The sequence below is a fragment of the Plecotus auritus genome (genome assembly GCF_963455305.1).
Source record: "Plecotus auritus genome assembly, chromosome: 11".
NCBI lineage: Eukaryota > Metazoa > Chordata > Mammalia > Chiroptera > Vespertilionidae > Plecotus > Plecotus auritus.
In genome coordinates, this window is record NC_137777.1 from 48,216,687 (window position 1) to 48,230,262 (window position 13,576).

Here is a 13,576-nt window from a genome sequence, read left to right on the forward strand (position 1 = left end):
AGTCGGCATTTTCTCAGTGATGTTCCTAGAGGACTGGTGGAAACATTTGTTTTGTGTGTTGGCAAAGGCCAGTCATTTCAGGGTCCGTTAGGTCAGGCATCTTAAGAGTGGGATCCCTAAAATAAAAAAGAGAAATGTTAACACAAAGGGAAGGAATAAAGAGTCAGAAGTTGAACCAATGAATTTCAAGAGCTCAGTGAATGAAACCATTTAATTATGAAGCACAGCTTTGTGAATCATATTATGATGTTGCCCAGCATCTAAATTACTACTCTGATGCCGGTAAACATGACCTGAGCATTTCTCCAGAATTCCATAGTGACCCAGACAGCAGCTTTTCAAGGGAGAAATAGGCCCATGCATGGTCTACTGCAGTGATGAGTCCCAGGTTTATAACAAGTGGTCAGGCTTAAGCCTTAGTGTTTTCTTAAATCCTGGAGGAAAAGGCCAACCACAAAGCAATCTAGACTTCCAATAAGGATATGGACAGTCAGAGTTTAGATCTCAGTGACTTAAAGTCAAGAGAAAGGGAGAAAAGGTAGATTAATTTGGAAGGTTGTAGCCAGATATTGAAGGAAATAGAAAGATTTGCTAAGTCGACAATGTGTACGATATAAACAGATCCAAATCCAATTTATAAATAGGTATCAAAACTAGTTTATCCACAGTGGAGAGTATCTACCAGACAAGACAGAGTTTGTATATCAATCTATTACCTGAAATTTACAGAAAGGTGCAACATAGCTCAAAGACAATGAATAGGACCAGAATCTGATCATCCAGAAGAGTAAGCTATAGTTTCACATTGAAACAAAATTTCTCTCCACAGTCTCTCTTGCCATTCTGGTCAAACACAATCTCAAAGAAAAGTTATTCTTGATCACAAAATAAGGCTGGTCTCATTACATGTGGCCTGGTTATTTGCATAGATGCACCAAGAATGACAATTTACCACATAGGTTTTAGATTTGCTTTGCTGGAAGTTTTCATAAAGAATCTCAGATTGGACTTTTCAAAGCCTCTTGAGGGTAGGAAGCCAAGCCAAGAATTCACCATCACTTTTCACCTGCAGAACCCAGTGATTTGATGGGAATTTCTCTCTTCCCGAGGTCCCCAAAGTAGCCTAAGATTATCCTGAGCCTGCCAGGAAGTGACCTTCCTCACTCACCTGTAAGGCTGGGAACCCTATGAAGCCAGTTACCAGGCCAGTCTTCCCAAGAGAGACTTGGTAAGCATTGCCCCCCACCAAGTCAACTTTAGTTCCTAGAAGCATCTGGGCATAGCTGATTAAATGAGCATCATTCTCAAATATGACATTATAGGCAAAGCCTTGGTTGCATAAGCAATGTTTCCAATTATGGTCCACTTGTTAACAAGGTGTATGGACTCTTATTGAATCTATGCAGATAACTGTATTGCCATGAAAATAAGAGTACTCAATAAGAGTTTCAGAATTGTGGAAAGGTGAGTCAGGGGAGAACAGATAAATGTTTCATCTCTGTTTACAAGAGCACAGTCTACTAAATTGTTATGAGTGACAGATAGCTTAATAGAAAGCGGTTCCTTATACCCAGAGAATAGAACATTAGAGCATCAGCACTATTCCAAACAAAGCCCATATCCATCCATCAGCAGTTCTTTCAGTCCTATCAAACCTCTAACTTGTCTCACTCTAACTTGGATTAGCAGTCTCATAAATCCATCTTCTTCTCAACTAAGGTTCTGGAAATCCTGACCGAGTCCACCAATAACCAAAGTTATTTAAGCAATGCCATCGGGAGCCTGTGTGCAAGAGTAGCTGGCATAGTTCTTTCCCATGAGTCCCTGAGATGGTCCTTTTTGGTAAAGACAAAGAACTTGGGCAGGTAGCTAATCTGTATGCTTTGGAAAGCATCAAAGTAAAACACAAAACTATCTATATTTGATAAAAGACTTAAAATGCTCATGCTTAATATTTTCAATAGTTTTCAAAATGGAAAAGATGATGAGAGTTCACTATAAAAATAATACAATTTATAAGAAAATTTGCCTATGTGACACTTAAGTTAGTCCAAAAGTTTTTTAAAAATATGCATAAACATGATGATTTATTTCATTTTCAAAGAATAGTGGATATTACATCTAATTTATGAATATGGAGGAACATATTCTTTAAAAGTCAGATGTAATAATCCTAAACATAATAAGCCATAAATTTATCAAGCATATAGTAAGAATAAAGCAGTACTATATCTAGGTTATAAAACAAAGAGGTTCAGTAAAGCTGTATAAGTTTAAGAAAAACATATCTGATTAGAATAAAAATGTATTTTTGGAAGATTGATAACTCAGAAGACCTAGATGTATTTATTAAACCAACACACCAAACTAGGCTCATTTGCCAAAGATGTACTCATATCATGTGAGCTTGAATTTTTAAAACATTTTGGGAAGTTTATGTAAGAATACCCCCACACACATTGTTTGTATTTGAAATTTAATTTTCTTAGCTTCTGAGAATTTCAGGAATATTAAAAATTGTAGCCTTTTATTTATCTCTTAGCTAATAAAAAAGGAGCTTTTAAAAATAATTTTATAGTTTAATGTGGTAATGCAATTTGTAATTAGGAAAATATTACATATGCATTCTACACACATACATACATATATACATACTTACATGCCCACACATACAGAAGAACACAGACAGGTAACTTACAGCTTTAGTTTTTAATTTTAAAAATTTAGCCATGGTTTAGGCATAAACCCCCAAATACAAAACTCACTGGCTCATGTAAAAGAGCTGACTTGCATTCTTGCCTCACTTTTACATTTGGGTTTTTTGTTGTTGTATTTTTTTTTACATTTTTATGTAAATGATTGTATTCCTTGCATATGGGGAAAATTGAAATAACTCGCTCAATATGAGGGCTAAAGCATCTTTACCAGAGTTTGTGGAGCAGACCTTGAAGATGTCCTTTGCCATGATGTGCAATCCTATGGAGACTGTGGACTAATTTTCGGGAGAGGCATGGAGGAGAGACCATGCAGCCATCTGGGGTCTCCAAAGTCCATTTGAGTGGAAAAATTACCCAGCCTGTCTCCTATTAGCGTTTTCAGGCTGTTGCTCTTCATGTCTCTGAGCTCCACCGGAGCCCAGCAGTGTTAGAGGGACTTAAGTCTCCAATGACTATAGGGAGGTTGAAGGGCTGGAGTGAGAAAGGAAAGGTCTGGCAAGGGTGGGCAGAGTAGGGGTGATGTAGAGGTGGTGAAGGGGAAGACCAAAGGATTCAAGGTATATTAATGGTGGAAAGAAGGAGAACGGAGAAGTTGGGAGGGTGAGTGATGAGAAGAGACAGGTCTTAGAAGTTGTTGAGGAAGGAGGATGTTCTTTGAGAGAAACAATAGTCTCTGAAACATTTTTGTGAGAGAGACATTTTCTGTTTCTTTCTACTAAACAATAAAAGCAGTTCATTGTTAGGGTGAGATTTGGAATCAGGGGATTCAAGAGCTCTGCTCAGAATGAGCCCAAATGGTCTAAAATTCAGGAGAGCGACAGAGGAGAGAAAAAGTTCCTCAAAAGGCCATTGAAATTCTAAATGGTTGTTTCTCAAATTTTGCCATTTTTTAAGAAATTGTGTGGAATTAGTACCACAATGATGTAGGACATACCCCACAGAATGAAGAGGTCTGAGGGACAACGATTAGACTGATAATCTCCCATGATAACGAAAGGAACCTGTTGGTACTAAGGCCTTCGGACTTTAGCCCAGGTATAATTTCCATGGAGAGAATCAGGGGCTTTAACCATACTCAAAAAATGGCAGAATAAGAAGACAGAAAAATAGAAGAAAAAAGACAAAAATAAAGGGGAAATAAAGTCAAGTCTTTACCATGCGACAATAGACAAACATTTGGAACACTGGGTTAGGAGGTATCACTTACCACTGTGGATCCTGATGTCCCCAGCCAGGAAAGGACACAGAGTCTAATAAAACAGCATTAATGCTTGAGTGAAAAAACCAGGGTCCGAGGGGTAGTCAATACTCCATCAGAGTCATGGCATCATTACTGTCAAAGAAAAAATACAATCTGACGTGAGCATGAAAGATTTCATTAAGAGGCTACTGCAGTAGGAGCAGGAGATGCTCCTACTATTATAATAGAAAGATGTTCAAAGACTAAGCCAGAAATGTCTCAGGGAAGAGATGAGTGGACAAAGCTTTTAAATGCAGAGATAGCTGTAGAACGTAGGAGAGAGAGTAGTGGTGAAGCTGGTGGTGGGAGGGGGTTTTTGAAACTTAACAAGCTTCATCAAATATTCTACTAACAAAAAAATCAAGACAGGAAATGGAAATGTTGGTTGTGGTCGGGCACATGGGCCAAGTCTGCACCTAAGATGAAACAAACAAGTTGAAGTACAGGAAGTTTTCATAGAATTGAAGGCCCCTCGGTCTTAATGTTGTGTCGAGCTCAAAATTTGATTAGCCTTGTCAGCGCCTAAAAGTGTCTTTGTGGTTTCCAAGAGAGTCCCTGGAAAATCATCAAGATTTGTTCTTTCCCCTTGTGAAAGAGAAATATTAGAAATACTTGGGGTTATTTGATATGTTACCAATGATGAATTACATTAAAAATACTGTCAAACAGACTGTCAAAGTACAGCGGGAAGGTTAGGGAGAGGTGGGGAAAATAAGAGATCAACCGAAGGACTTATATGCATGCATATAAGAATAACCAATGGATGCAAAACATTGGGGGGGGGGTGAGGGCATGTATGGGAGTGGGGTGGGGGGCAATGGTAAGATATGTACACATATAAGACCTTAATAAAAAAAAAGAAAAAAAATACTGTCAAATCTGAAGAAATACTTAGACTTTCCTAAGTTAAATTTGTGTGGGTAAAATGTTATTAACATTAATATTTAAACACTTGTATTCTGTATGAGAAAGTTCCAGAGAATTGTCAATGTTTTTGCTGTCAATGATTTGTTTCTATTTACCCAAGTCCTTATGTTGCTTTTCCTATAAGACAAAAGCAGCATAGTGCTATTAGACATAGTTTCAATTACTTTTGAAAACATTAACGTGGTTGTAACTTATTTAATTTGAATCTAATATATTGCAGGCCAGTAGTTTTCTATTTGGAATTCACAACACTTATCTGTGGAGTTTTATTAATCTACTAGAGGCCCGATGCATGAAGATTCGTGCAAGAATGGGCCTTCCTTCCCCTGGCTGCCAGCACCACCTTCGCTTCAGCTGGAGATGCCTTTTCACTCAGGCCCAGAGCTGCCTTTCTGCCTTCCCATGCTGCCCAGAGGCCCAGAGGCCCAGAGCGGCTGGGGCGGGGCGGAACGCCTGCGCCCCGCCCCGCCCTGCCCCCGGCCACTCGGTGCCTGCATATGCAAATTAACCTGCCATATTTGTTGGGTTAATTTGCATACTCACTCCTGATTGGCTGGTGGGCATTGAGAAGGTACAGTCAATTTGCATCTTACTCTTTTATTAGTGTAGATTGATGTTTAAAACAAATTCCAGATGTGCTGAATCTGTTTACTTGATAATCTTGATAGTCTTTTCATATTCTAATGATGTCCTAGTTGTAGGTGGCATCCAATGTCTCAGGATTTTTATATATTATATCTGAAAATGTTTTCTCTGTGAAGATGATATTCTTCCATTTTCATAAACTAGATATAATATCCACCTTTTTTTGAAAATAGACTTAACTCTTTATAGATATATTTTGTATAACATTGTTTTGGATTGACTTTGTTTTGCATGCCACAGAAACCACCAGGTATGCTTATTAATTGCATTATTGTAACAAACCCTCTTTAGATTATTCCCTTTTGAAAAATATCAATAATAAGTAAATAATAGCCATTTTTAGTCTTTTGACATCTATAGATAGTTTTGTTTGTGTGTTTTGTTTTACTTCTGATGTTTCCAAGAAATCGAATGCAATGAGCTATAGGACAGAAGGTTCCATCTTCAACAAAGAAAGACCGTCTTAGAGCCTGGTGGAAAAGGACCATGCTAGGAACTCTTGGGCACAGGCTTCTTATGGCATTGCTTAAGCAACTATAAAATCATACCAGTGGATCAAGTCAGGAACTACAGACCTCTACTGGAAAGCAGATGCATTCACTGGACTCAAGCTCAAGTGGAAGAAAAAATAATTGCCTAGGACTGAATGGACTGAATAAACTGGATGAATATGAACTTCGTTTGTAATATTGCTGATGCATTAATGTTCTATTTTCTGGATATAAGGAAATGCTTTCTGTGAAGCTATCTATCACTCATAACAATTTAGTAGATGGTGCTCTTGTAAACAGAAATGATCAGCTACCTGTCTGAATGCTTTGTCTTTAGCCAAAAAGGACAGTCTCAGAGACTCATGGGAAAGAACTCTTGCACACAGGCTCCTGATAGCATTGCTTAAATAACTTTGGTTATTGGTGGACTCGGTCAGGATTTCCAGAACCTTAGTTGAGAAGAAGATGGATTTATGAGACTGCTAATCCAAGTTAGAGTGAGACAGGTTTGATGGTACAGGACTGAAAGAACTGCTGATGGATGGATATGGGCTTTGTTTGGAATAGTGCTGATGCTCTAATGTTCTATTCTCTGGGTATAAGGAACCGCTTTCTATTAAGCTATCTGTCACTCATAACAATTTAGTAGACTGTGCTCTTGTAAACAGAGATGAAACATTTATCTGTTCTCCCCTGACTCACCTTTCCACAATTCTGAAACTCTTATTGAGTACTCTTATTTTCATGGCAATACAGTTATCTGCATAGATTCAATAAGAGTCCATACACCTTGTTAACAAGTGGACCATAATTGGAAACATTGCTTATGCAACCAAGGCTTTGCCTATAATGTCATATTTGAGAATGATGCTCATTTAATCAGCTATGCCCAGATGCTTCTAGGAACTAAAGTTGACTTGGTGGGGGGCAATGCTTACCAAGTCTCTCTTGGGAAGACTGGCCTGGTAACTGGCTTCATAGGGTTCCCAGCCTTACAGGTGAGTGAGGAAGGTCACTTCCTGGCAGGCTCAGGATAATCTTAGGCTACTTTGGGGACCTCGGGAAGAGAGAAATTCCCATCAAATCACTGGGTTCTGCAGGTGAAAAGTGATGGTGAATTCTTGGCTTGGCTTCCTACCCTCAAGAGGCTTTGAAAAGTCCAATCTGAGATTCTTTATGAAAACTTCCAGCAAAGCAAATCTAAAACCTATGTGGTAAATTGTCATTCTTGGTGCATCTATGCAAATAACCAGGCCACATGTAATGAGACCAGCCTTATTTTGTGATCAAGAATAACTTTAACTTTTCTTTGAGATTGTGTTTGACCTGAAGGGGAAGAGAGACTGTGGAGAGAAATTTTGTTTCAATGTGAAACTATAGCTTACTCTTCTGGATGATCAGATTCTGATCCTATTCATTGTCTTCGAGCTATGTTGCACCTTTCTGTAATTGCTTTTGACTGACTTTGTCTTATTTAGTAACCAAGCTTTCTTTCACTGTGGAAGAATCAGTTTGGTATTGAACTGGATTCTCCCACCTTGCACAGACTGTCAATCCTTACCAGGTTTTCAGTTCTTCCAGACCCCTTCAATATCTGGCTACAAACTCACCTTAGCCTTCAAACTAAGATTTCCATTCTTTCTCCCTTCTTCTTGACTTGGAGTCACTGAGAACTAAAACCTGATTGCCAGATTCTTATTGAGACTTAGGTTGCCTTGTAACTGGTCCTTGCCCCCTGGGACTGAAGACTTATTGCAAGTTCAAGCCTGAGGACTTGTTATAAGCCTATTACTAGGACTCATCATTTCAGCTGATCATTCATAGTACAGCTCTTTCCCTGGATAAACTGCTGTTTGGACTACTGAAAAAGTCTGGTGAAATTCTCACGTCACCCATGCCCTGACTGAAGTGGTAACCAACACTTTGGACAACATCACCAAAGAGTCAACGTCATAACTTCAAAAACCTCAGTGAACGGTGAGAGATTGAATATACAAACAGGCAATGACAAGATTATATATACAAATAAAACTCTGACACACATCCTCTATATCTACCAGTCTAAGAGTCCATCCACAACACTAGCCCCAAATCAGGTCCTGGTCAGTAATTGCCAGCTTCCCTAATTTTTCCCCCTACTTTTTATCTTAGGACTGACCATAGAAAGCCAAATATGTATTCCTTACAAATTATATTGGATGGCCCACTTCTGGTTAGCCTGCTCCCAGCCTCTCAAACCAACAGCCTCTAGGTAGGGCACACCTGAAACCTTCCCTTTTTCCCACTAGAGCTGGGGTGGGGAACCTTTATTCTGCCAAGAGCCACTCATATATTTACAGCATCATTCGTGGGCTATACACAATTATCAACTTAAAAATCAGCCTGCTATATTTGGTCAAACATTTAATTAACTCACCCCTAGTGCCTTGGCTGGGCCAAATTAAATGATTTTGTGGGCCTTATACAGTCCATGGGCCAATGTTCCCCACCCCATGCATTGGAGCTTTCCCACTCTGCATGCATTGGAGTTTCTGCCAAACTCAAGTGAGGGTGGTGACTCTCTTCCTATAGCAAGCTCTGAGTAAACAGCATTTGCTTGTTTTCATTGAGGTGATCTTCATTTATTTCTGTAGTTTTCTTGGAGGTTCCACTAAGATACACTTTCCACTGACTATGAGCATGGACTCCAGTCTTCATTCAGGTGTGGAAGCCCTTGCGCTTTGCTGCTCACCTCTTGTCAAGTCCACAACAATATGGTAAGTCTGCACCAGGTCTACCCTCCACTCTCTTTGTGTTGAGTTGGTTATTTATGCTCAGATCTGCACCCAGGTGTTGTTATCAGTTCCCATTTGTTTGACCTCCTTAGTTGAATCAAGCAATTCTTTTCATCCCTTTTTGCTGCATTTGTGTTACCATTTCGTGGTGTGCTGTCTCAAGGTGTTATCTGTCATAAGGAGAATCACTGGGTAGAACACAGGCATATGCCTTATCAGCCTGTTGTCATGGCTGTCTGCAGACCAGTGACTCTGTAGTTATCAGAACTGTCCATTTGGACAAACTTTGTTGTAGGTCACCAATAAAACTGGATGGAGTTCTCCCTCCATCTCCAGTTTTAGTCCTCAGAGCTTTATTTTTTTCATTCAGAGAGAACATTCTTTCTGGTATTCCACCTATCTAGGGGTGCAGATTGTTGGGTCTGTGTTTGGAGGAAACCAGTCATCAGTTTGGGGACCTGACATATGAGATGCACAGCATTATCTTTGTACCAACTATTGCCAGCTCTCAGAGGCTCATCTAAATCCAAATCTCCTTTTCCAGGGAAATTGTTGCTCTTTATATTTACTCTTATTACAGTCCTAATTCCTTTATCTATCTTTCCCAATTACATGATTATGATTTAGGCCTTCAGTGGGTACCCTAGGGAGCATTGGACTTAACAAATTCTTCATTTGAAAGGTTCCTTATAAAAGGAAGGGAATGAGATTTCTCAGTCCAAATGGGCAGCATTTTTTGATGGGTATTCAGAGGCCTCCAAACAAAAATCTGAATTAAAAAATTGCTCCACTAAAAGAATATTTGGCCAAAGCTACAAGCCATTCGACAAATTTAAGTCACAACAAAGTAGGCTAATTTACTTAGTAAATCCTCTTTGTCCTCCAGCTGCTTCCCTACATTCTGCCTTTTTCCCCTCTTACCCTTCAATTCTGATCTCTTTTCTTTCACATCTCTGTCAATCATCCTCTCTTCCTCTTGTCCAGAACTTTTCCCTTTTCCCAACTATCCTAAAACCATCTATGCCAGTTGCCTCTAAAAATTCATCCTTACCATGTGCTAGGTATGCAGGAAACGATAGAATTTTAACCTTGGACTCAAGCTGAATTAAAAGCTGTAAAGATTTCTTGAAACCTAGATAAGACCAACAAATATTCATAAAATAATTTAGAATTCTTTGGGTGCATATGACCCATAGTTATTTGATCTGTACCAAATTGTATACATCATGGTTGGTTGGAACCTCAGATGCTAAGTTCTGTGGGTAAAAGCTGATTGGATTTACCCAGAAAGGGACCTTCTGGATCCTTCTTTTCACAATAAACTTAAGAGTCAAAAAGTGGCTTTAAAAATAAGGCAACGTATCCTAGAAGCCACACCTGAAACATTTTAATAAAAATTGATAGTACCATAATTAAATCATGTAAAAAAGATTAAAGATAAAACTATAGGAGGTTTTAAGTATAGACTAGAAAGTATCTTCTAAAAACACCTGGGAGTTGAAGAAAATGCTGATGTAACAGCAGCCCCTTCATCTCATTTTGTGAGTGGAGCTAAACCTGATATTGGTCATCTAATTCAAAGAAAGAAATTACAATGGAAAATAACTTCTTTATCTGAACAACAACAAAAATCTGGCATACATTTTGAAATGGCTTCAGAATAAAAATGAGACAAGATCCAAAATAAAGTCATGGCCCTAAAGATCAAACAGCTGAGTAGACCACTTCCCAAACACCACTTATTGATAAGGACTTTTGTAGATATTGTAGAAAGGAAAATGGGGGTTGGGGGAGGGCCTAATTTTATCAAAGAAAAACCAAGACAAAAAAAATGTCCTCAATTCTTGTCAGTGAGGGTGCTCTGAGGAAGAAAAATGCATCCAATATTCTGCCTTACTTTTAAAAACATAATGTTCTTTGGCGAATCCCTTCTTTCATCCAGCCCACCCCCTCCCCTCTTCCCTCCCCTCTGACAGCTGTCAGTATGTTCCATGTCTCCAGGCCTCTGTTTCTATTTTGTTTGTCAGTTTGTTTTGTTTGTTGGATTGTTATTTTAAATCAACATTGGTGAGGAATCCTTAAAAACAGCTGAAGCTACTTTCAGGTCACATATCACCTGTCAGCAACTTAATCCTTTTAAAACTGTAACAATGGGACAAAAAAAGGACCCAAGGCCTCAATGACACATTCAACAGGCTCAGATGGATTTCATCCACCCTCCATGGGATCTGAATATGTTTTAGTTATTGTATATCTATTTTCAGGGCGGCCTGAAGTAGTTCCATGCTGAAAAGCTACAAACCTTATGACCACTAAAAAGCTGCTTGATTTTGTGGTTTCAACTTGGGGCATCCCAACTTTTATATCAAGTGATTAGGAGTACACACTCAACAGAAACCATTACACAAGAATTCTGTAAGACATTACTCTCTGCTCAGAAACTGTACTGTCCTGTCCTCATTACCTACTAGGGGCCCAGTGCACGAATTTGTGCACCTTGAAAGGAACTGTGGGCCATGAGGCTGCTGTGGGCACAGGGGCAGGTCTCGGCCCATCCTCCCCACCCCCACCCAGCACCTCCCACTGCGGCCTCAGTCCCCTGTCTGCCGGCAGTCCCACACCCACGCACTGACGGCGTGGAGTGATTGGGGCTGGTGCCAGCAGCAGGTACAAGTGGGGCCGGTGTCGTCAGCAGATGCGAGTGGCAGCTGCTGCCCTGATCACCCCTCAGGAGCAGGAGGAGGTAAAGAAGCCCTCAGGTGTGATCAGGATCGGCACCGAGAACTGGCAGCAGGTGCAAGTGGCTGCTCTGGCACCAGCTGCTCTGGCACCAGCTGGGGGTGCGAGCGGGGCATGCACCAGCAGTGGGTGCCAGCAGCGGCTCTGGCACTGGCAGCAGGTGTGAGTGGGGCCAGTGCCGGCAGCAGGTGCGAGCACCGGGTGGGACCACGGGCGTGGGAGCAAAGAATTTTCAGTAACCACCAGAGGCTCGCCCCAATGACAACGACTGGCACCCTGCCTTGGTCTGGCGCCCCTGCTCACCTGCTTCACCATCCTGCCATAACCTACACCCACCATATTTCACACTCTGCTGTCTGCTGCCAATGCCACTATGTTCCGCACGTGCCCCTGGTGGTCAGTGCATGTCATAGCGACCGGTTGTTTGGTTGTTTGGTTGTTCTGCCATTTGGTCTATTTGCATATTAGCCTTTTATTTTATAGGACGATTCTGAAAAGGTTGAAAAGACCAATGGCAATCCTTAAATACAAATTAGCAAAACTTTCAGAATCCCTGAGCTCCCTTAGCCAAAGGTACTTTCACTAGCTTTTATAGTTCCTATGGCCACTCCCTTGGGGACACATCGGTTATTCCTTTATAAATTAGTAACTAGAGGGTCCACACATTTGGGGATTTTACTCCAATATTAGACACTTGCCCTACTGCATGGTGACACAGCAAAATATTGCAAGGGACTCTTGTACTATATCCAGTTCTTTCGCCAACGGGTTTAGTGTATCTTTCCAACATATTTTTCTAAACCATCTGTTCATGATCTTCAAACAGGATATTTCATTTATTTTAAGAGCCATCATAGGAAAACTGCTGCTCTTGACTTCATTGGAAAGGACCTTATCAGGTACCGTAAACAACAAATACAACAGTGACCTGCCAGACAGAGTCAATGCTTGGATTCATGTTTAACAGCTGAAGAAGTAATTAGAATTCCACACAATTGGAAGGCTACTCCAACATGGGATTTCAAATTTAGGACACTCAGAGGTCTTGTAGACACAGCTGATCTTTGGAACAAGCAGATGACTTTAGACAATGGGCAGCTTCTGCCCAAGATGTTGGAGTAGGACCGCTTTCTCTTCTTCTCATTTTCTATAGAACCTTGGTTGTTATCCACATATAGTAGTAATTTTTATCTTACTCCCCCCTCCTTAAGTAATTGTTAGTCAGAATATATTTATTTTAATGCCATTCTTAAATTATCTCTAATAGTAGCCACTGCCCTCAGTCTGACTGCTGGATATGCCATGCATCACTGGACTCCATTATAAAACCTCTGGGCAGTTCCAATATCTTTTAATGAAACCACAAGGAAATATAGCTGATGGCATTTCTACTTGCACCTACATGGAAAGATGATATTAAACAAATCAACTGGTAAATTACTTGACCAGTATCCATTTCTCCAATTATTACAATCTACTGATCATACCCTATGTAATTCTAAGTCATATTTTCACAGCCATTTTAGGACAATGGGTCAAATACTTGCCATGTGGAAGAGACTAATAGAGATCCAAATATGTAATCAAACCATGCAAGGCCTTGGTTCTGACCTCATGTCATGATTACCTCCTGTTCCCCCTAGATCTCCGCCTGTGCCTACTGAGTACTACTTCCTTCGTGACCAAAACGCCCAGCTCTGTTTGCTTCAGACTCTGCCAGATGTAAGTGGTGGTGGCTGACTCCCTTGCTATACATCAGGCTCTGAATAAACAGTCCTTGCTCATGCTTATGCGGGTGGTCTTTGTCTCTTTTATCGGCAGTACTGCTTAATCAAAAGGTTTTTTCCCACTAACCTTTTGGAATCTACTGGACTTGTGCTCCATAGGGTGTGACTCAAACTTTTATATTAATATTTCTCTTTTTCATTCTAGGAATCCTAGTCAAGATGCCCAGACTTCAAAATTCTAAAACAACTGAGCTGTGCTGTTCCCTTTCAACATATGATTTAACTTATTTTACAGAAACAACACCCAACAAGAGTC